Source organism: Aulonocara stuartgranti, assembly GCF_965226115.1.
Source record: "Aulonocara stuartgranti genome assembly, chromosome: 15".
Lineage (NCBI taxonomy): Eukaryota > Metazoa > Chordata > Actinopteri > Cichliformes > Cichlidae > Aulonocara > Aulonocara stuartgranti.
This window is the reverse complement of record NC_138951.1, coordinates 37,462,482-37,486,347: the sequence shown is the minus strand read 5'-3', so window position 1 is coordinate 37,486,347 and position 23,866 is coordinate 37,462,482. Positions and strand designations below refer to the sequence as shown.

The 23,866-nt window shown below is 41.7% G+C and overlaps 1 long non-coding RNA gene across 1 annotated transcript; it reads right to left on the bottom strand.

Moving 5' to 3' along the window:
- Window positions 1-1,295: 1,295 nt before the first annotated feature.
- LOC309689442 lies at window positions 1,296-23,373 on the bottom strand. Its single transcript, XR_014271377.1, has 3 exons — window positions 22,996-23,373; window positions 11,528-11,628; window positions 1,296-1,675 (listed from the first exon to the last, which is right to left on the bottom strand). It is a non-coding gene; the product is annotated as an uncharacterized lncRNA (long non-coding RNA).
- Window positions 23,374-23,866: the final 493 nt, after the last annotated feature.

Sequence of the window (23,866 nt, the reverse complement as noted above, 5' to 3'; positions counted from 1 at the left end):
GGGGCGCCAAATAATAACCTTCTTTGTCATTATCATCGCCCAGCCAAACAGCTCTCAATCCTCCTCCACCTCCTTCCGTCTTGAACACAATCATTGGCCTATCGTTTACAGTGTGCCGCTAAATGGGAACATCAATAGACACGTCCATTAGCAGTGCGAGTCCTTTCCACTCTGATTCTGAAGTGCTTTAATAGCTGGCACACACACACACACACTCTCACGCTTCACCTCAGCCGACTGTTAACCAAGCTAACCCCGGTGCAGGCGAAGCTGAACTGATGGGGTGTATCATTAGAGCTGGTTAGGAACACGGTCGGTGCGAGGGCGGTGCTTTCAGTTAACCTGAAGCTACAAACCGCGAGCACAATGCCACAACTGATTCAAGGAGCACTGCACTTTGCATAATCCAATGATTTTCTGCTGAATACAAGTTCAAGCCTCTGTAGCTGACACTACTTGGTTTTATCTGGCAAATCACAGTTATTTGCAAGCTGGCAGCAGATCGTGTGTAACTCTATGTCCAACACTGTTCTTGGTTACTTCTATTAACCTCGCAAATTGAATTCAACACACAAATCCTATTACATTTGAGTGTGTTTGTAGTATAAATACAAACACACATACCTCAGTGTGACATTCTGAAGACATACTGAACAGAACATCAAACCAAATGAATTAATCTTTATATGCTAATGAGCTGTGTGCGTGCAAGCTCATAAAATGCACAAACACGCCGTTTCCCTGACGGTATCAGAACAGGACAGACTATCACCCTAGCCGTAGACTAATCAATACAATAGGGTCAATCTTATTTAGCGCCACATTCGTGCCTCGTTAATCTCACGCTGAACTTTAGTCACCCTTACTGCTGATGCAAATTGCAACTTAACGTTCGGTTTGACACTTAACCGAACATCAAACTAAGCCGAACACGTCCGAAACTGTAGCAGAATGAAGGGGGAAAAAACAGAAAAGGGCAAATACAGAGTTAGAGGGAGGGAACACTTTCCCACAATCCTCCTCCACACACTGTAATTTCAGCATGCCTGGGTTTTTGGTAGTGTGTGCAAAGCAGGATGCTGGGAACCCTGGGAGGGACACAGGGTGGGTTAGGGGGCTTGTGGGATATGTGGTGCAGCTGTTAAATTTGACTTGTGTGGATGGGTTTTGACTGATGAAAATAGAAATTGAAAAACGAAGCAGGCATAAGCACATGTGGACAAATCGCAAATGATATGAGATATGACATGAGCAAAGACTTGGAAAATTAGAAATAAAAAAAGTGAGAATTTAAATTTGACATTTAAGCTTTTTTGTTTTGTTTTTTTACATCTCGCATTAAATCAAACCAAAAAACAGCTTTTAACAGTGCTGGTACTGAAAACTACAAAGCTCTTTAAATGACTGAATTTTGTAGCTTTCTCGAATATAACTTGTCAATGTTTCTCTCCTTGGAGAAGAAAACTAGAAAACATTGTTTGCTTCCTGAAGGAGGCCATAATGATCCTCCTTCAGTGTTCAGATTTTTAGCGTAACTGGCATGCGTGTGTGTGTGTGTGTGTGTGTGTGTGTGTGTGTGTGTGTGTGTGTGGTAGGGTGGTGGTAGACCGCAGACAGCCTCTAGGTGCCATTATGTGTGTGTCTCTGTGCTTGCGTGCCTCCTTCAAGTCTGGACCTGGACAGAAAACAAACAGAGAAGAAAGCATAGGATAAATTCAGGTGTTGTTTGGTAAAGCTTGTCATTAAAATGTCACACACACACACTCACAGGAGTTCACACACACACACACACACGGATGCGTAATCTCTGTGAATGAATCACAAAGAAACAGATGCACGTACATTCAAAAAGGAAGACACTCACGTACACACACACTCTTGCAATCGACACAGTGTTTCGGGGTTTTATTTCCCGCATTATTATCCACTGCGGCGCTTTCACACTGACTAGTTTATATATGCCTCCATTTCCAAAAATATTTTTGTGGTGGTGAAATATGTCGTAAATGATTCAACATCGCAGACAGATGTGTCAACACTATTAGGTGTAATACGTCAGCACGTCACCAAACCCCGTCTAAAAAATAAAAAAAGAACCAACACAATTTTTTATGTACAAAAAAAAGAGCCCACTCATGAGCCGATTCATATAAACACTCTGGGTGGTCTTAAGGAACAATGACACAGAGCCAGCATGTGTGTAGATTAATACATGATTCATCTTGAAGAAAGAAAATAAATGAGTTGAAAGTAAGTGTTTAAAAAGAAAGAAAGAAAGAAAGAAAGAAAGAAAGAAAGAAAGAAAGAAAGACAGTATGTTGTTGCCTGAAGTACAAGAATCCTGATATCACGGATATGAGGAACGAGCCTTTTTGAAGTCACTTTGGAGTCTGTCAAAGAAAAAAAAAAGAAACCTGCTTGTGATCATGTGCTGGGGTAGCCTCTACATGTGTTTTACTAAAGATGATATATCAGTGATTATGTGATGCCCACAACATGAAAGAATTTCAGCATTATGACGGCAGGGAATGTAACGCCTTATAAATCTTGGTGTCTGACATTTCTACACACCAGGGCTGAGAGGGATGTGCACGGAGGCAGAATGAATTATCAAAAAGAATTTTTGAGTAGAAAATCTTAGGTTGACCAGATGGAAAGGTGGGGGAAAAAAGGACTTTGACTCTGTAAAATTCAGCCAAACCTATAAATAATTAAATATTTTTATATTAAGCTTAATATGTTTTTATACTTTTTTTTTCCTTTTTTCTTCTTCTGGTTTGCTCGCTTTAAACAATATCAGGGAATTTTGAATAAAAGAAAAAAAAATTAAAAATGTGTTTTGTTGTGTTAACATTGTTTCAAGTGTACAGTGTGTGTGTGTGTGTGTAGTTAGATGTTGGTCCTGATAATTCAACTCCAGTCCTACATTTTACAGAACTTACTTTCTGTACTTTTGGCAAATCAAAAAGCCGAATTAACGAGAAGAAGTCATCCAAAGAATATGAAACTATGACTACGCTAATAATGGCATATGTGGGCACTGGGTAATATCATCTGACAATACCAAGAAATTAAACATAGTTAGCATAAATTACATTATTTGTAGTTTTTCAAAATTGCATCTACTCAGTTTCTTCATTAGTGAGTCATGTTTTGTGTTTTTCCGTTTTTTTCCTCCCTCTCTGCACACCCTGATGTTTTCTTTGATTCAAGTGCCATTTGGACTCCCATTGAGACAAATAATGAGTCACTCTGTGTATTCTCAAAGCTGCCTGTTCATTTGTGGTCAAAAAACACATCAAAGTTCCCATGGAAGACATATTCATAAATGCCTTTTTTAAGCTACTTTAGCTGTATTAATGACTTCTTTAAGCTGCCTGCTGTTCATAGATTTAACCAGTCTCTCAGAGTCCTTTTTAGCTTTATATTCTTTGGTTCAAGAACCGTTTGGTTCCTGGCAAGAAAGTTCATGTGGTCGTGGTTAGATCTAGCAAGTACAAGAGCTGAGGTCTAAATATATCTCTGTGTCTAAATATTCAGTGTTTAAGCATTTACTATATATATATGTCAACCAGTTCCCCTTTTTGTTTATGTAAACATGGCAAGTGGAGTTTTGGTTCTTGAATCTGATCCAGGATTAGGGTTGTATAAATTTGCGAGCAGAATTTAAGGTCAATTTCAAGTGTGGCATTTTACTGTATGCAGTATCTGCTTTTCCTTTCATATTACATACATAAGTCACAGGTTTTATTAAAAGCAGTCTAGACACAGCTCTAATTAAAACTATGGTTTAAAAAAAATCACAATGCAGCTTTAATAAATGGACCTGAAGATTCTTTACATGTACAATCTAAACCACACACACACACACTCAGCGGTTTAGTTAAAAGGTGGCTTGCTAAAATAGACTTGCCAGTGAAATGTGGTTCCTCTGAATTTCGCAGCCAGATCTACATTCCCAGAGAAAGAACAATGATTGACCTTGGCCGAATGAAAAATTGCCTCAATTGTTCATAGTTTGCTTTGATGTTAAATACAGTGAAACAGTGCAGCAGAGGAAAGCTGCTCACTACAAATGAAGGAGAAATCCCTCCTACCCGTTTGCAGTTCCTGCATCTTTGAGAATATGCAATTTACTATTTCTGTCTGGACGGTTTTTAAGGGTGCGTTGCTTTGCTCCCACCTCTCCATTTCTCTTTCACTGTATTTTTTTCCACCTCTCTTACTGCCATCTCCCTCTTATTGCTCCAGTAAGCAGACTCACGAGACCCTGGAGAGTACTCTCATCATTAAAGTCCCTATATGGAGTCACAAATTTATGCTCAGTACATTTGGGGAAGAGAAAAAAAACCCAGAAAGAAAGCAGGACCACCCATGTGTTTTCAAACCCAATGCTACAAGATCAGCATTCTCCCTGCTGACTAAATGAGCCAATTCACACAAAGGGGGGAAAAAGCTGCAAATTAACAGACGTTTGAGGGTCTGATGGTAGACGCGGTGTTTATGTGTTAACAAGAAGACGCTATTAATCAGAAGTGACTGGTAGAAAAGCCCTTGTTGTGGGATTGACTGGCATTGCATTTTGTTTTCCACCAAGTACAAGAAAGCCTTGAATAAATTAGAGTTTGTTTCTAAAAGAGTTAATTAGACGTTTAACTTTTATATGGTTGAGAGCACTTCTTTATATTTTGATTTTCCTCCTTAATATAGTTTGTCATCAAGCGGTTAGCTAGCATGACAGTTTTTAAACTCCACAGTGATTTATCGGATAGTTGACAAAGCAGCGAACTGTACATTTCAGTCACAAGTCTTAAATTAAAATTTAGCCTTTATTGGGCTCCCTTGAGTTGAAATACCAAAAATGTGGGTGTATCTGTGTATGTGTTTATCAAAGTGTCATCGTACCCAATGTGCTATTGGTACAAAGTGGTGCTTTGAGCGATCACTAAGACCAGAAAAGCATTATATAAATGCAAACAATTACCAGGGCTCTTTACTGAAAAATCCCACAGTTTAATTAGGTTTTGTCTTAGGTTCATTAAGCTCCATAATTGCACTAAGAAAATAAAATATTTCAATCTACTCCAGAGTAGCATTTATGGTTTTTGTGTGTACCTTATGTACATAAATGATCCCCTTCTGGCTCATCTGGCTTCTATTCACTGCCAAAGTGATGGTTGGGGCGAAGCTAAAGTTAGCTATGTGATGATCTTTGTAAAGCAACAGTGTAAATTTAAGTGCACATCCCTGAACGTCACATATGTCTGCCCGCTGCTTTGATCAATTCATCTTTTTTTTCTTTTAAATTTGCTGTGCCATGCTCAAACAACGTCCCAGGGAAGCAGGAAACCAGCGACATGGCTGTTTTCACGTGTATGTTTACGTTGCACAGTACATGCTAATCTTTGTCCGCTTTCTTAGAATGCATGTGTGTTCTTACCGCATTGTGTCTGTTTGTAATAAAACTGGTAGAGACATGTAGTGCTAGACCACCCAGAGCAGTTATCCAAACACCCTCCTTACTCACAAAAAGGCACTAGTCTTAATTATATCCATCCTCTGGGTGTGTCTTTCTGCTCAAAACAGACATCAGAAGACACCCCCCCCCCCCCCCCCCCGATAGGCCACAAACCTCATAAGGAACCTTATGGAAAGATGGTTTTGGTGACCTTAGACAGAAATAAACATATAGCATGCTGCATTTTTTTCCCTTGGCGGCTCAAAACACAAACGAGTCATGGATTATCTCCTTTTGTACCTACGGATTTGGAAATAATCCCAAATTTCCCGTAGAGGGCTCTTTTCATAACAAATCCGAAGGGTTTCAAAATCAGTCAGGTGAATTATTTACAGTACTACGAGTGGTGTGATACTGCACTAAAAAACTGTGTAGTGTCAGGCACCTGGCTATAAAGGAGAAAAGACAAGAAAACGCACGCACACGCGCAATGTATTAAGAAGGCAACTGCAATAGGGAGGAGGTTGTTGTGACTGCATTGCTCCCTTTCGTGAGCTCTAATTTTCAAGCTGGCGATATGAGGGGGCAACCTTGTGCTGAGAGAGTCCACGCAGGCAGAGCCCCAGCCTCTATCTGCCAGACAAATCCTCCTTGGGCTTTGATCGTCTGCCCACTTCTCTCTCTGTGGTTTTTGTTTTCAGGCAAACAGCTGTGATGTTTAGCTGAAATGCAATGAGATTCCAACTGTCAAAATCTGCTGCAAAAAACAACAACAACCAAAAAAAAAAAAAGAGAGAGAGAGATAAGAAAAAAAATCCCCTCAAAACAACCAAAGAACACATGAATAAAGAGGCCAGAAACAGACAAATAATGATAGTAAAAATAAACATCATCACCGCCTTGATCGCTGCTTTCGTCCTAATGTGTTCAACATGCTATCCTTCAAGGATCAAGGGGTTAATCTGCTCCTGTTGTATTATAGCTGAGATACTATCGAAGGCCATTTGTTCCAAATAGCGAGGCTAATGACCCTGATCCGACGCTTGGCGTTTGGCCACGAACTGAGAGCAAGGGAAGGTAAGTAACCTCATATATTCTCAGGGGCCGAGCTAATGAGAGGGAATGGGAATACGAGCTACAGTCCATCATCTACTTCGGAACTAGACAGCAGTGCCATCTTCCTTCTCAGACTCAGACACACAAACACGCACATACGGGAAAACAGTAATGGGAAGCCCAACTCCTCCTCAGCACCTAATTTTACACCTGTCTAGTTAAGTAAATGTACTTACGTGTAGCATTTTATCATTAGTAAGTGAATAACAGATTCATTCTGGAGCAACAGCATCACTACTGTAAACAAGGAGTTTGATCATCAGGCAGTTTCCACTGGTTGTTCAACTGCTTTTAAGCATTTAAGCATTTGGTAGGAGTTTGTCACAAAAATACACCTCGAAACACGACCAATGTGTTGCTGCTTTAGCGCAAACACAAGTGGGTTGTTTTTTTTATTTTTTTGTTTGTTTTGTTTGTTTTGGTTTTTTGTTTTTTTTTTGGAGGGGGGGGGGGCTGCACATAGAGCAGAAGAGCATTAATAATCAGTGAAAAAAGCTGCAAGTTATTTTGATCGTGCTTTTTGAAAATTAAATATTGCATCAGAGGACTAAAGGTGGTTTGGCCCTTTGTAAGTCATTTTTTAAACAAGCTTTATAAATAAAAATAACACATTATTGTTATTTAATTTGGTTTTCTCCAATTTTTATAAATGTAATGGCATATATTTCTTTTTAGAGCATATAAAGCTTAGATAGATTTATTACAAAATATATACATTTAAAAAAAATATTTTTTAGCATTTGCTACTAGACGTACAAAATTACAGCTGCGCAACGTCTAGCCGAGTGGATGTCCCCTCCATGTGAGTGAATTCAGCTGCGATGGGGAAGCAGCAGGGGTCCACTCGTCTGCCTTTATTCGGTTCACCGTGAGCCCGGCTGCCTCTTTAACTTCTGGCACGCATAGGAATATTTATGTGTGTGTTTTTAGGGGAAAAAAAAGGGGGAAAAAAGAAGAGAGAAAGGGTGCAGAAGTAAGCGCCCTGCTGCACTCCGTATATGTGTGCAAGTGTGTTTGTGTGTGCCAGTAATACCTCCAATGGCAGCCTAATGATAGGTCTTATCGACACCCAGCAGTGAATACGGGCCTTTGTCTCCTCTCGGAACGCATTATGAAAAGCTTAGGGGGTTGCCTTTGACTCCATTTTATTCTCTCACCCACTGATAAAACCCCAGTAACAAAAAAGGCAACTGTTATACAGCTCCTGTAGTGTAGCAAGTTTAGTCACAATACAACCCCCCTCCCCGATCCATACCCACGTGATAATAAGCAAAAAGTTTGGCGCACGGCTTAGAAACTCCTAAGTCACTCACAAAAGACAGAGATTAAGACTGGAATTTTACATTTTGAAAAACAAATTCACAATGCCTGAAATTACCATTCATTTCAAATATCAAGTATATAGGCTGCATTAACGGAAAAGGGAAAGCCACAAGATTCAAATGTGTGGTGATGGTGAAGGATTGTTATATAGCAGAGTTTAAATTCTTTTCAATGGCAGTGGGTAACACAGCAGTGACACATGATAGCAGGCTGTTAGTGATATACAAATTACACTAAAAAAACATACATAGCTTGTGACTGTGTAAGATTCTGTTTTTATTTCAATCTGTGAATACAGCTTTTGTCTTTCAACCCTAATTTACATCACATATGTCAACATCTGGCTTCCCTAAATATTACATATCTAAATGTACATTGTTCTACAGCTTTTATTTTGGTAAAAGCTGTATATCTTTTACCAAAAAGATATAATATATATATATATCTTTTCCTTATTCATGTTCCAAAGCTCCAAAGCTGGTGCTATTTTCAAATGTATGCCATCTCACTTCAAAACAAACAGTGATATTAATGGCTCCCAATTTCAAGAACAACTGAGCTTATCTGGGGATAAGTTTAGTTTGTACCTTTCACTAGACTGTAAAATAACTAACTTTTCTTCTGCAGTGAAGGTTCTGTTCATTACTGTGCTCATTTGTGGGTTAGAGGTTGGGGCAGGGTCCCTTAGACAAACAGTTTATGAAATGAAAATGTTTTCGTTTCCAGCGATGGTAAGAGCAACTTCTCACATTTTTAAGAGTTCAGCATTACAGCTACTTTGGGGAGTATAGCCATTACAGTCTATCCCTGCAGAGTTAATAAAATCTTCTGCCTCTCCACCTCTATGTTCTTTCTCACTCTTACTTCACAAGGTTTTTTCTTTTTCTCTCTCTCTGAAAAACTGTATGTAAGTACATTACATTCTTACTCTCAGTTGTTTGGATTTTTCTTCGAACCCTCCTTCCAACGCATCTCCAAAGATCATTAAAACAGGCTGCAGTACTTTACTCACTCTTTCTTCCTTTGCATTTCTCTACATTGTCTTTCTCTATCTTAATCTTAAAGAGAAGAGCAATAAAGACTATCAGAACATAGACTTTCTCAGAAATCATCCCCCTCTGCATCCATGTTGCTGGCATAGCGATCCTATAGAAAGCTCCCAAGGCCAAGAGCAGATTTAGGGGACTCATTTAGTAGGCAGGTAGAGTTGAGACTTCCCCTCCACCTCCATCCCATTCTTCACAATTAGAGAGGCCAGGAAGTAGAGTATTTTATGACCTTATAAAGACATTAGAGGCACTGCCGCATTGCCCCCGGACACCCCCCCCAGTTCTTTACTTCTTGTCTACTTTTGGACTCTCCATGCTTGCTTTGACATTTCTCCAGCAACCTCTTCCTGTCTTGTTTCTTGTTCCATCTTCTCACCCTCTTTTGTTTTAATTTTTATCCATTTCTGCCTGATCATCACCCCCCAATCAATCTTTCATCCATCCATCCATTTTGAAACAGCATTCTCCATTAAAACTCAATAAAGGCTCTCATTCGAATCCTCAGAATTCTCCTCATATTACGTTTTATTGGTGACGGGGTGTCTATGGTTTTAAAAAAAGAGCAAGTTGTTTTGAGGAGTTCTTTGTGTGGATAAAAATGGTCCCATTTTCGACACTTGTCTGTTAGGCTTTCATGGTCGCCTCCGACGCAGTGTGTCCAAGCCCCTCACCTCCCCGCACCGCTGCAAACTATTGTCCATCATGTGTTGATTATTTTGCGTGAGTGTGAAACTGACAATTACTCGCTCTGTCCCAGAGTCCTGCGTTGAATCAATATGACATGACGGAGTGACTCATTTGGCCGTCATTCTCTCGTTCATATATTTGAAATATGAAACCTTGTGACACACTGTGGCAGCCCACCTCCTTATACACAAATGGACACTGACAGAGAACCATGCTGGTGCTTGTCCTGCGGCTTTTAAAGCCAGCTTAGATAGACTCGGCTGCTCCTGAAAGGTCCTATTCCACAGAAGCAGAGGGCAGACACACTTGGTAGGAAAGAAAAAAAGAAAGAGGGGGGGGGTAGTGGCATGTCTGGATATTTGCTTAAAACATCCTTCACCTTTTTCCTCTCTTTCTTCCTTGCATCATTTGACCAGTAACCTAAAACAATGGCGTTTCCCTCAAAATCCCAGATGGTTAATGCGTAGCACATCCATCAGAAGAATAATGTTCCTTCTTGAAACAGCTTCAAAACCACTTCCATTTTAAAGCACTTTGTTCTGGTCCAGCTGGAGTGATTTGGACAGACATGTAAAAAGTAAGGAAGCGCAATAATTACAACTGATTACTGTTGGAATTCCGACGACCACTTGGAGGAAAGCTTCCCATTTATTTAAACCAACGCTCTACCCCCCTTAACTATTCGAACTAATAGCTTTCAAAATTATCCTCATCAGCATATCCTGTCCTTTAAAATGGTGGTGGTTGTAGAAAATAGATCAGGTCAGAGCAGCAGTGCGAACTCGAATGGAAGAGCTACACAAGTGACACAATTCAACAAGGAAAGAACCAAAAGGAGTTAGGAGAAATAGGTAAGAGCAACTAAGAGAGAGAGATCAGAGAGAAGGTGGATCAGGCTGACGTGAAATGAAGTGAAGCATTCTGAATTGAATTTTTTGCCTTTTGTAAGGAACCTTTTTGATAGGTAATGTTAAAATACTGGAAGACAATTCACACATTGCTATTGTAAAGTCTGGGTGGAAGACTGATGTAGAAGAGAAGAGAGAGTCTCATCAGAAGAGAGGATGGCAAGAACTGAGAAAAACAACATTTTCTTTTTCCTCTCGGCGCCTCTCCTCTCTAACCATCCCCCTATCTGTGCATGGTGGCAGCCATTCTGTCCATGACTGCATGGTGGAAAATGATTTAGTGCTGCCTTCAGCCTCACACAGAGAGGGTGAGAAGATTACTCTCCGAGAGGCTGCTCACTTCGGGAACAGCTGAAACGCAGTTAAGACGGCGAAGGTGGCATCCCTGAAAAGAGGACTGTTTAGTCTAATGGCCGCTGAAGAGAAAGAGTCAAATCTGCACGGCGTGAAATGGAAATGCGGCGCAAGAGGCTTTGTAATTCCACGAAACCTTTCTTCAGTGCGGATCGAAATGGTTCCTTCATACAAATAGACATTGATTTTTAAATAGTTGTAGAATTTTAAGAAAATACTTTTTTTTTTACTATTAATAGGTACAAACAACATTTTCAGGAAGTTTCTACTTTTCTGAGAGATTCATTCCTAAAATAAATATCAGTATACACAGATGTGCTGGTGGGTTTCTCATCAGCAGAGAGCAACGATCATTAGAGGAAAAAAAGATAAAGACGGGAATGAAGATCGGGAGGCAGTTGATGACTCAGACAGGATGATGTGTTCTTCAAATGGTGGCTGGGGTCTGACACCAGGGACACATGCACGCACATACATACATACAACAGACACATTCAAACAACTCACAAAAACATGCAAACATCAAACTCACCCCAGGTGCACAGCTGACTCAGGCAACTGAATGAAAAGGTAACAGATACAAAGACAAGACAATATATAACCCCCCTCCAGAGTAAACTGAGCTCCCTTACCTCTTTCACTTGTCTTTTTTGCTCCTCTACCCGCTCCTTCACTCTGCATCGATGGCTAACGCTGTGAGCACCCCTCTTCTCGTTCCAGCTCTTTTCCCGACCTGACGGAGCAAAAGAAGAAAAACAAAGTGCATACGAACAGTTAAGAAACTGTTTCACTGGAATGGAGCCTACTCAAAAAAAATCCCAAAACCCATAAATAAATAAAACTCTCCACAAAGCAGACGGGCCTTATGGAGTACCAGCTTTCGCGTGTAATTGAGTTATCTGTAACCATTTTCTTACTCATGGCATACAGCGAATTTAAAGAACAAGATAAGTGATTAGAAATCGGTTCAGTTCACGACCTAAAAACTGCAAGTGTTTGAAGTCGAGATATGTTTTGTGATGTGGAATTCCAAAGTGTTGAGTAACCGAACAAAAGAAAAACCCAGAAGAAAAGAGATATACTGAACTCAGCAGAAAGATCAGTGCAAATGGAAATGAGGTTCAAGTTGGGGTCAGGAAACACTGACTGGCAACCAGTGGAAGAGAAGAGCCATGCAATGATGATGACAATGACGATCGTTTTAGCCACTAACAGTTTGTCTAACTTTGTCTATTTCATCTTTCCTCTCCTCGGCTTGACTTGTTTGACCTGCAATTGTTACATTTAGATTTTTTTAAGCTGTACTACTTATACAAGCATTGTAAAAAAAAAAAATCTGTTTGCGTGCATGTGTGTGATGAAATTGCTAACAGCTGTGACAGCCACTATTGTGCACATGCACACACTCTTTTCTGCATCTCATTTGTAGCATGCAGCTGCACAGATAAAACATGAGGGTTAAGCAAATATTGTACAATAGCCAGAAAACAATGCACCCCCATCCCTCCCCTATCACACTCTCTCTCACTCACTCACACACAAACACACACAGCTAAGATTGTGCCAAATGTGTGTGTAGAAAAAAAAAGACTGGCACTGCTTGTCCTCTTTATTACTGTGAACAGAGCAGACACCCCTGCTCCCCTCCCATTCATTTTAATCTCTTTTCTTAATGATAAACCTCCTCAGTCACACTCTCTCTCTCCGTCTGTACCCCTCCAACCACACCCCTCCAGTCTGGTGTCGGCTCTCTAGTATGGCAGTAACAGTGCTCCTTTGTTTGTCCTCCTCCCCTCGTCTCTTTTTGCCCCCTCACCCTGACCTGAATGATGCTGGTTGGCCGGGATGGAGGCATGCCTCAACAGGAACGCCAGGGAAGAGAAAGGGGAGGGAGCGAAGGCGGATAAGCGCAGGTTTGGGAAGGGGGGGGGGGGACGTAAATAAAAAAATTTGTAGGGGCCTGACAGTCATTTGCTCTTATTTATCTGTCCATTTGGCATTGCAGAAGAGACCATTTGTGAGAAAAAAGGAAGGTTGGCTGGAAGGGACCACACCCTCAGTGAATCCACCAATCCCAATTTACAGAAAGCCTTTACAAAAGGTCTATTTCTGGTTTGAACAGTGAGGCTAATTTTAAAACACAAAGTAAAAATAGAAAAGAGAAGTTGTGATCTTTATTTCTACTCTGAATGAACCAATGCTTGCGGGTAAGAAGAAAAACGGCTCTGTTCCTTGGCTTTTGCATTTATGCGGCTAAGAAATAATGCGCATGATATTCCAACAGGGCATTTTTAAAAATAGCCTCTAAGTACACAATGCGCAATTTCTCATTTATGCAAAGAAAATAGTGGCCCTGCCCAGTGAGGTTAGTTGAGACATAATTTTAGCCGTTTCATTCTGGTACCACTGCTGGAGCTGCAAACCCAGTTTCCTAATAGCATAAATACTGCTCTTGTAATGGTGCCTGGGGGATGTCTCATTTGGAAGTGAGGGAGACAGCACAGTAGAGCAGTACCTTTTACACTTAGCCAAAAACCCACATGTGCGCACACACACACACAGGCTGTGGATCATTAACCCCAACTAATCTACAAACATTATGTTTATAGAAAACGCCTTTCCAGCTTAGGCGACCGGCACAGCCAAGCCACGTTAATTCATTGAGCGAGTGTGTGTGAGCGAATTTGTGTGTGGCGTATCTGTGAGCTATAATGACAAGTGTGTCATGTCTCTCAGTATGCATGTGTGTCACGGCCGCCTGTGTCTACGGTGTCTGCTGTGACAGACACAGAGAGAACATGACAGAGACAGCAAAAGTGCGTGCTAATGTGTGCGTACGAGCGCCTGTGCGCGTGCACTTGTGTGGCGTGACTATGCCAGTGATGCAGCTCACAGCCTTGATCTAGGCTCCTGCCTCTCTCCGACACCCGCTGCGCCTGCTTCATTAATCAATAGGACAGATGAAGACAGACTCCTGCTGCGCTGTGAGGGAAAACGGTAGCTTGCGTGCGCAAGCGTCGTGTGTTTGTGTGTGTGCAAATTTCAGCGTGTAAGAAAGCTGGAATGCCCTCGGGTAGAACGTGGCAGACATGATGCAAACCTTCAAGGCTTCCTGCCCACATAGAGATCATCAACACTGGATTTGCCTTCTTCTACCTCCAATGGGAAAAAAAAGTTAGAGGGAAGGAAATAAACAAAGGAGTTATTACATTTGTTTTTGTGTAAGCATTATTCTAATAAATTGCATTATTTTCTCATCACTTCAAGAGCCTGGAGGGATATCTGATTTTGGAGGTCTAACATGTATGTCAGATTACACAGAATAAATAGCAGCTTTTTGGTATCACAACTCTTCTCCCTCATCTTCAGGGGGATACAGGAGGAGCGCCAAAGAAAATCTCCCTATTGGTCAGTTTGAGCCCTAGATAATAGTTACACACAAACACATAACTGCTCAGAAACACACACCTTAATTGCCACTGTTGTGTTTATTTACACCCTGTTATAGATATAAAAAATCTTTATGCAAAATGGGTTTAATACACCTTAAGGTGCAGTCAAATAAAGTGTAAAATGTTCAAGCTTCCAAAATCAGGTTAGGCAGATTTTTAAGCTTTTTTTTCTGTCAAATGCACACAAACGGAAGAGATGCCTAAAACTGCCACTTGTGTAAAGCTTGCATTGGCTAAAGTGATCAAGAACAGCTTGCTGGGTGTCATCAAAACTCCTGATGCATTTACTCATCTGCAGAGCAGGAAGGTACACTCTTACAACGTGCACATTTGAAGCAACGTTAAGTTGTCATGTGATTAGTCATTGCAGGGTCCCGTGTTGAGTCAGACCGAGTTGCAGGCTTTACGTTAGAAAACCAAAACGTTTCCCACAGTCAGCATGATTGCTTTTGTTCAATGTTGAGCATCTTCTGTCACTCTATTAAGATACAGTAGATTTGTACAACCATTCATATCAGTTTACTACTGAACCATACAACTATATATATTGCAGAACATTATGTTATGGTAGAAAGCTGTCTGGAAATAATAACTCTTAATCACAAGACCAGTGTTTTGCATCAATTTCACATTTTCTAACAAAGTCATTATCAATGAAATTTGAAAAAGTAATTGTGTACAAATAGCAGGAAGCTAGATTTGAGTTTATTTTGGTACTGGGAATGAGGAATGCGTGTCATTTCCTGGTGCTCCAAATGGCCAAATGACTTGAATGCAAAGCCACAGAGGCCATTTCTCCCACAGCGCCCAAATCCTGCAGAGCTGTTATCAGTCATTGGGACGTTTTGTCTCCTCAGTATACAGCAAGGCCATTTTGTTTGTTTTCAATGTAACTTGTGATATTTGGCTGGGACTCAGTGCCCTCTATGTTAGTCATTGTGCTGAGATGAATGAATCTTTCTTCCAAATTTCATACAGAGATGCACTGTGTGAAACCATAGAGACACCTTTGAGACCACTAAACTGGTCTCCAGATTATGTGTGTAGCCACCAAACAATAGGACTGTTTGTATGAACAGCTATGAAGCGAGTGTTAAGCCTCGATTCAAAGGAAATTCTGCTAATGCTTTTAGACATAACACAGATTGCTTTTTTATGAATCGAGACTTTTCAATTTATCTTTTTCGAATACCGCAAATTCTAAAAGTTACCGAAACAACAGCGTCAACTAGGCTTGCATCAGCTCTCCTTCATCTCTCAGTTGGCTTTTCAAGAAACCACACATAAAATCAAGATTAAGAGTGGTGGGGAAAAGGGAAAAAAAGCATAACACCTTATTGTTCAAATTAGTAGGGGCAAAAAAAAAGCCGTAAAGAGTTTTTTCCGAACCGTGCACCACTTTAACATAGCAATTTTTTTCCCTTTTTATCTTCAGTGACTCATAACAAAGCCAACTGTTTACTCATAACAATATGCTTCTAACTGATAATATTCTGAGAATATCCTCGTAGTCCCTTTATATCTATGTCTTGCAAGTCATTTACAGAAATACATTAAAAATGCGTTATGTAAGTAAAGAACGGAGGGGGGAAAAAATCTGACGCAGCAGCTGTTATGAAGTGGTTTTATATCAGTATTTGGGTGAATTGTGGATTTTTGTCCATAAAGTAAGCATAAAATTGTATATTAAGAAAAAAAAACAACTAATGGGAGAAATAGTAAGTTGACTTTTGTCAACACTGAAAAAAAGAAGATGAATTCCAGTGTCACGTCCTAACCCAATACGCCCTGATTGCACAGGCACATTGTGCGTTTGACATTGCACGTCTGACACTCAGACAAAGAAGCCGATAGAGGCCTCAAGGGGGCAGATGACAAACACTACTAAACCATGGCCAGACACGACCCCCACCCGCCTCCATCACCACAACAAACGCACGGTATAGACAAACTTATTCAGAGTATATTAGGGAGGTGAAGGGGGCCAGGCTCTCAGGGACTCTCTTCACTTGGCTGTCCTAATCGTCTGAGACAACCCTCCAGAGACAGACCTTCCCGCCCACAAACCCAACTCCCCCCTCCCAAGGCATGAACCCAGACACATCCAGGAGCGTTTACAAGGGCAGGCAGCCATGACGTGGGGAAGCTGACCAAAATGAACAGCCCCACTGGGAGCTGTAGTTTAATTGTCCATCTTCTTCTTGGTCCAAATTAAACAAGCTCATGCACATTCAAGTATCCATCCACATGTGTGCCGCCCACCTCCACTACCGCGCTTTTAACAGACTGGCACGTTCCATAGAGCATGCCATTGACGCAGAGTGATGAGCGAGACCCCATTGTCTCGTTATATTGTCTTCAATTAGGGAGGAGATGATGGGAGACAATGAGAGGAGCATTTGTAATCATGAGCCTCCCAAACTCAAGCTGGGAAACAGAACTTCATTATGCCCAATGGTCCCTCGTGGACAATAAAACGCAAGAATTGCGTGGTTCATCCTCACAAAGTTTGTAAGCATAAATGGCTCGAAGAGAAGTGAGTCACCAGGAAATGCTGCAGGGAGGTGGGTTGGGGATGGGGAGGGGGGTTCTGAAACTGAAGACAAACAGGGGCAGAAGCCAGTCATCTTTTATGACTGCAAGTGAACAACAAATTCCAAAGAAATGACACGCTTCATCTAGTTACATCTGCTGCACACTTACCTTTCTCATGAAAGTTTACTACCATCTTATTCAAACTGAAAAGTCTTAAAAGTGAGACTGTGAAGTGTTTTAGATAAAGAGCATCTGTGGCGTGAGTACAGGGGGGGAAAGGGCTTTGATAATACTGTAAGAACAAGAAACTCATTGCTTTTCCAAGTTAGTTTTTCCAGGGATTAATTTACAGGCGTAGAGTGTGTAGCCATGATGTCTTTTCATCTTCACTACATAAATTTTGTGCAAGCTTAGCTCTGAGAACAGAAGCTCTGGCAGCTACGGTGTCAGCTCAGAGCCATCTGTAGAAATGAGACTTCTTAAAGAAAGAGAAAGAGAAACTCGAGAGCGCATTATCTGCATTTACCTGGAGAGCGTTCAGCTGAGAAATGACTGTAACCCGACATGTTGCCGGCTTTGTAGCTCACCATGTCATTTTTTTTAAAAAATCACGTTCCACCGTGGCTGTTGGGCTTTGATAGAACCATCCAACCGGACAAATACCGCTTTCATAAAATTGTGCAAATGATTTCTTTCAACTGGGATTGTGGAGGTATTGTGCCCCGCTCCGCCACCCCACACCCTGCCTATCCTCTCTCCTCGTGGCACAAAGAGCTAATCTGAGACGAACACTCGCACCAGCTCTGACACACTGTCATCGGAAAACAGCCGTGATTATATATTCTTTAAATCATGTAAGTGAAGCATGAGGTAAAAAGCCATCAGCCAATGGAGGACAATAGCGGAGTTACAGCAATAACTGCGTAGTTTCTCCCGAACATCCAGCACTGGGATTAAACACTGGGTCCCTATTTACTCATCTTTACCTACGGCCTTTCTTTCACAATTACAATATCTTAGAGACGCCAGAAAGATCCTAAAACATTTTGATTTTGCCCATTTGCAGATGGAATCAGTCTGCAATGGGTGCCGGTGGCAGGGATATTCGTCATCTCAAGCTGCCCAGGGGCCAAACATCCCATCCTGCAAGGCCCCATTCCCTTATCTGATTCCAGCAGACTGGTCGAGATGATGGCCATGCCAGCCAGAGCCTTTGATTTCTTTTTTTTTAATAACATCCCTCTGCTTTCACACTGCTTTATTGATCACCAACAGACCTCATTTTGTTCCTGTGCTTGGAGAAGGCTCTATTTGTAATGTGATCGCCCAGATGAAAATAGTAGAATGGTGGACAGATACTAATCCTCTTTTCCTCCCAGTCTCCAGCATCATCTTTAGTGATTTTTGCGGCTCGCCCCTGTCAAGACTCTCATTGCCTGAAGCCAAGAAGACACCACTCACACCGTTTTGTTTTTTCCCCTCCAAAAGATAAGAGATTGGGGGTACAATTGACAACATTTGCTCAGCTATGTGTAAATGGGTTCAAATAAAATTAAACACGTACAACAAAAGCAGCCACCTCAGATTCTACAGCACTGATTTTCACTTCACAATCAAGAAACAGACTCAGACTTGACACATTCCTCCATATTGAACATCATAACGCAACAGCACAGAGTAGGGAGCGTCTGCCTTGTCACTTCACCCAGACGGTAGCTGGAAGTATGTAAATTGGTTCGTTAACCTTACAGTGTTGTAACCAGTGGGCCATGCAAAGGGCTTGCTCCATGCTGGTTTTCTTGTATTTTATTAACGCCCATTAATAATAACAGGAAACTTTCGCTAATGGCCCGAGGTGGTTGCTGCGGTGTTATCAAACACTGCAGTAATTATACATGACATCCCTCTGATTAACACTCTTGTGATTATTATTACATCACGTCGAATCATCTTGGCTCCCGTTTTCTTAGTTATAACACATTTTACAAGAGGAGAAAGAAAGATGGGCTCTAGCTACCCCCCTCCCATCCTGGTTGTAACTTTAACCCCTGACAATAGAATGGCATGAAGAAAAAGAAGCTTGGGGGGGTGGAAAGGTGAAAAGGGATCCACATTTTCATATGGCTTCTCCCCCAGTGCTTGCAGAGTGTGTGAAAAATTAGTTTGCAGTGTGTGCATGAGCTGCCAGCAGTGAGGGCTTGCACCTGGTGCAGGCGGGAGTATGCGAGGGGCCAAGGGTCACCTCACGGGTTAAACAGGATTGAAGTTCTCCTCTTCCCAAGAAGGGCCAGACGACCCCTGCGGCTGCATCGCATAACACGGGCCTTTCACACCGCTTCCTTCCCTTTTCTTTCTCCCCCCTTCCCCTCCTGGTCGCCTCCCTTTTTCTGCTGTAGAAAAGCACAGTAATCCATAACCCACTCAACTATCAGCAGCTCAATTATCCCTCCCGTTCACCCATTTTCTCCCCTCAGATGGAGATTCGAAAACAATTAACCTCTTCGCAACTCGGGACTTTTCCCAGGAAAGGGGACGCCGGTAATTGAATGACTCCGCCATTTTTGACTGTGACTTCACTCCTTCACACATAAAGGTGGTTACCGAAAACTCTGTGGCTTTGTGGTTCTCCGGCGTCATTGTCAGGTAAGGTGCTCAAGCAGGATTTAACTAAATCATTTGATAATGTTTACATAATACTCCTTTCACCTACTTGGGGCTTAATAGATTTCCATCAGTCGTGATCATCATGTTGATATGTCGAGGAAATTGTACCCCCGTGAAGAATCTTAAATAATAATTATTCATATGTCAATAAATCATTGTTTGGTGGGCAGTACAACTGTGTAACCTGACACAAATGCGCCATCTACAAGCTATAGTGCATCCTCCTGCATCCAGAGCCTTCAATAAAATGTTCTCTTCTCCCCTTTCATTACAAAGGGCCTCCTATTCATCTCCAGGTAGACAGCTTCAAAACGAGGGCGGGAAGAACAGCCTGTTGCACCCATTGAGCTTTTTATTACTTCCCTCTTCAAAAAGGCTGGTGGCGAAAGAAGAGGCAACCTCAATCTTCTTGATTCCACAATACACAGTCGGCTTTCAGAAAACACACACACAGACAAGTAGCAGGATTTCAGCTGAAAACTGTGTGTACATTTTACAGGCACTTGCTCCTCAAAATGTCACATTTGGGGAGATTACATTGCTCTTAGAGCCAGTCCAGCTTCTAAAAGGGATAATGTTCTCACAAACAACTTCATCAAAAATGGGAAAAACAACTCAAAAGTGCCGCATTCAACCACAATCTCCACTGATGCCCAACAAAGACTTCAACCAGCCATTTTCCATAAAGCGAGCTAGCTCATTATCCAGTTATAAGCCGCGCCATATAATCCCTAACCACCACACATCGACAAAACAAAGACGTGCAAAAGGAAGACACTTCCATAAATGACTGTGTCAAAGATATAGAGATATTGATGGACATTATGATGGACATTATGGACAATGCCAGACATCCTCTGCACACGGCCATAAACAACCAGAAGAGTCTGTTCAGTGACAGGTTGCTTCTCCCCAAGACAAGAACTAACAGACTTAAAAACTCCTTTGTCCCACACGCCATCAGACTGTTTAACTCCTCCCTGGAGGGGAGAGGGAGGGGAAACAGGAGGACAAAGGAGGGGGGGACAACTAAGCTGTAGTGCCTCTTCACCTCACTGTGCAATACCTTGTGCAATACTTTTTGTAAATAGTCAACAGTGCAATAGACTCAATACTTGAAATGTGCAATTCACTTGTATTTTTATTTTTATTCCTATTTATTCTATTTATCCCCTTCGTATATTTTATTTATATTGTCTCTGTATTTATATATATATATATGTGTGTGTGTGTGTGTGTGTGTGTGTATTATATATATATATATATATATATAATATTCTGTAACTCTGTAACTTCTGTCGGTGCTGTGCTTTTTTGGAAATCGAATTTCCCAGAGGAACCCACCCGAGGGATTAATAAAGTTCTATCTAATCTAATCTAATCTAATCTATTGAAATATCTTCCACCAACTTCTAATTGGAGTTGTGCATTTCATGTTGCTAGACTTCAGATGCTACCTCGTCATAACCTCGGTGACTAGACAACCGAGTCAGCAGAACTGAAACCATGAACAACGTCTCGCAGCCTCGTCTGAAGCCCTTGAGATGGTAAAAATAGAATAATCATGCAGAAATTATATGTTATGTTTGTTGTTTTAACATCAAAGGACCCAGTTCCTGTTCATTAATAATAAATCTTGCTTTGCATCAGAATTCCTCTGGGTGGTACAGGAAAAACAGCGATCGAGCACAATCGATATAATGAATTTTAAAAGAGCCAGGTGATATAACTTATTTGAACTTAAACTTCCGGATGTTCACCAATCAACATAGCCGAAATCTTGCTCCTTATATACATAGGTGCATAGCTAAAGACACACACACACACACACACACACACATATATAATAGAACACAGAAAAAGTCTTTGATGTCTCCTTAGCGCGGAGACTGCAACTCCGTTAGTCACCCACAGTCAATCCAATATCCATATATGCTACACAGTGACAGCAGCAAAAAACCAACATAACTCCAGCCACACACACACACAGACACCAACGCAAACTCTCAAACATAGCGTGAGCTGATTGTGGATGAGGAGCAAGCAAAAGAAGCGCCAGCAGAAGAAGAAAAAAAAGGAGGAGGAGAAAAAGAAGAAAACCTAAACACCGCTGGCTGTGCTCCAGACAGACTGGAACTTCTCTTGATCATTATGTCTAGCCTTCAGGTGTCTGGGGTCGGACCAACTGTAGGCAATAGTTAGTTTGAGGTTGGTGGAGGGTAGGGGATGGAGGGGGGGGGATAACACAGCAGCCAGACAAAGAGGGCTGCCTACATACCACCAGCATCAAGGAAGGGAGGGCGGGAGGCAAGGGAGGGAAGCAGGGAGAAGAGAAGAGGAGGGTTATAAAAATTTGATTAGACGATCCTTTGCTGAAGCGACTTTCTGTGTCGGTTTGCTTTTCTTTCTTTCTTTCTTTTTTTTTCTTCCTCTGCCAGTTCCCCTCCCTTCTGGTACTCCACAGCGCTACCTTAGAGAACGGGGCAGACAGATTTTTATAGGTCCTAATTAAAGCCATCTGAAACCTTTTGAAAACATCAAATGGCCCCGGTCCCCTACTCTCTCCCTCCCTTCCCCTGCCTTGGCGTAAAGCACAAAAAACAATCTGAAGGCACCTTTTTGGGTTTTTTTTTTTTTTTTGCTTTGACTCCTGCCTGTACATAAATTTTGCACCCCACCTGACCCCAGCACCCCTAATTTCCAATCAATAAAAGGGTTCAATGAGTGATGTGACCTCAGAATGTGAAATTCAATTTGCTGGAATTTAAGTAGAAAAAGCCTCTTCAATAATTATTTACCTTTTTTTAAGTACTTTTTAAAATAATTTTTCTTTGTTTAATCACATTTGAACAGACAAAACACGTTACTGAAGATCCACCCTTATCCTGCCCCGCGGGCTGAAGTGAAGTGCAGCGCTGTTTCAGTGCGCTTCAAGTACTCCATTTATTTCTGCTGCTGCTCTCCCTCCCCTCTCTCACCCCCGATTGTCCTCATTGAGTCGTGCGGACCGGTTGCACAGTCTGTCTGCCTGCCTGCCCGGGGTCAGCGGGTTTACCCTGTGCTTTTTATCTATATTTCATGCTATGGCCCTGCACTGAGACAGCCCCACATTCACAATGAGCAAATTCACAGACTGCGCAAAGAACGTCAAAAGAGGAGAAATATAAGCGAAGTCAAACACCATCCGAGCATCAGGTAAAGTCAAATAAGACTATGAAGTGGTTTAAAAAATATGTATTTAATTCTGCTTGGAAACCAAAAGAAAGGGACAGAAAGAAAACGGCGCAAAAGTGGCACATGCAATCGCAAATCCTAAAAACAACAAAAATTTAATCAAGAAAAAGCAAAGTCGGCTACAAACAGAAAATAAAATAGTTTCAGGATTGTTATCATCGTATTTTTTTTTAAAGCGAATAGAAGACGGGAAGTAAAATTTTGTCGATACTTACAATTCATTTCTATAACTTCTGGGCGTTATTGTCTTGCCCCTGTGACTCTGCGTTTTGGAGACGGCCAAGTGTGCTCCTCAGACAAAGCCAGGGGTCATTCTCGTCGACGGGATGTGACAGCGTCATCGGATGGCAGTGAAGTTTGCATAACACAACACCTGGTGCGTCCCGCCGAGGACGGCGAACGTCCGATTCCGCCGGTGTCAGGTCTTCAGTGATGCCTGCACTCGCTGGGATTGAGCGCTGAGAGGACAGGGAGCGCACAGAAAGGCGTCATGTGAGCCTGTGTTCGAGGCGCCCATTGGCCAGCCAGGGATAAGTATGATAAGGGGAGTGCGTGCGCCATTGGCCCAGGACGAGAGCGGAGGCGCCTCCTCGCTTGGCCGTGCGCAAGAATGTGAGTGCGGCTCAGTGTTCATAATTTTCAGCGGGAGGGGTTGGAAGACAGAGAGGGTGGGGGGGCGCATAAGTAACAAATTGTTCTTAAGATTTTTGTCATAGAAGGGAGGGGAAACGCACACATTCTGTTTCGTCGTTATATAAAAGTGGAATGTATGAAAATGTGTGGCGAGCCTACACGTCAGCTTTCTTTCTTTTCTTTTTTTCTTTTTTTTTGAGTGGTCGTCAACTAGCACATTAACCGAGGGCGAAAATGTAACACGAAGTTGTCTTCATAGTGACGACAGGTAAGAAAGCAACATGACTGCCAAAGTCACCAACAGGGAGCTGTTTTCACTGGATCTGGATGTTTCCAGATATCACATCACTTATTTCTCATGATTTTATCACATTTTGATGTGATATCCATATAACCCCCACCAGATGCAAGAACAGCAGCGCAATACAGAATCAAATTTGTATCCCTGTAATC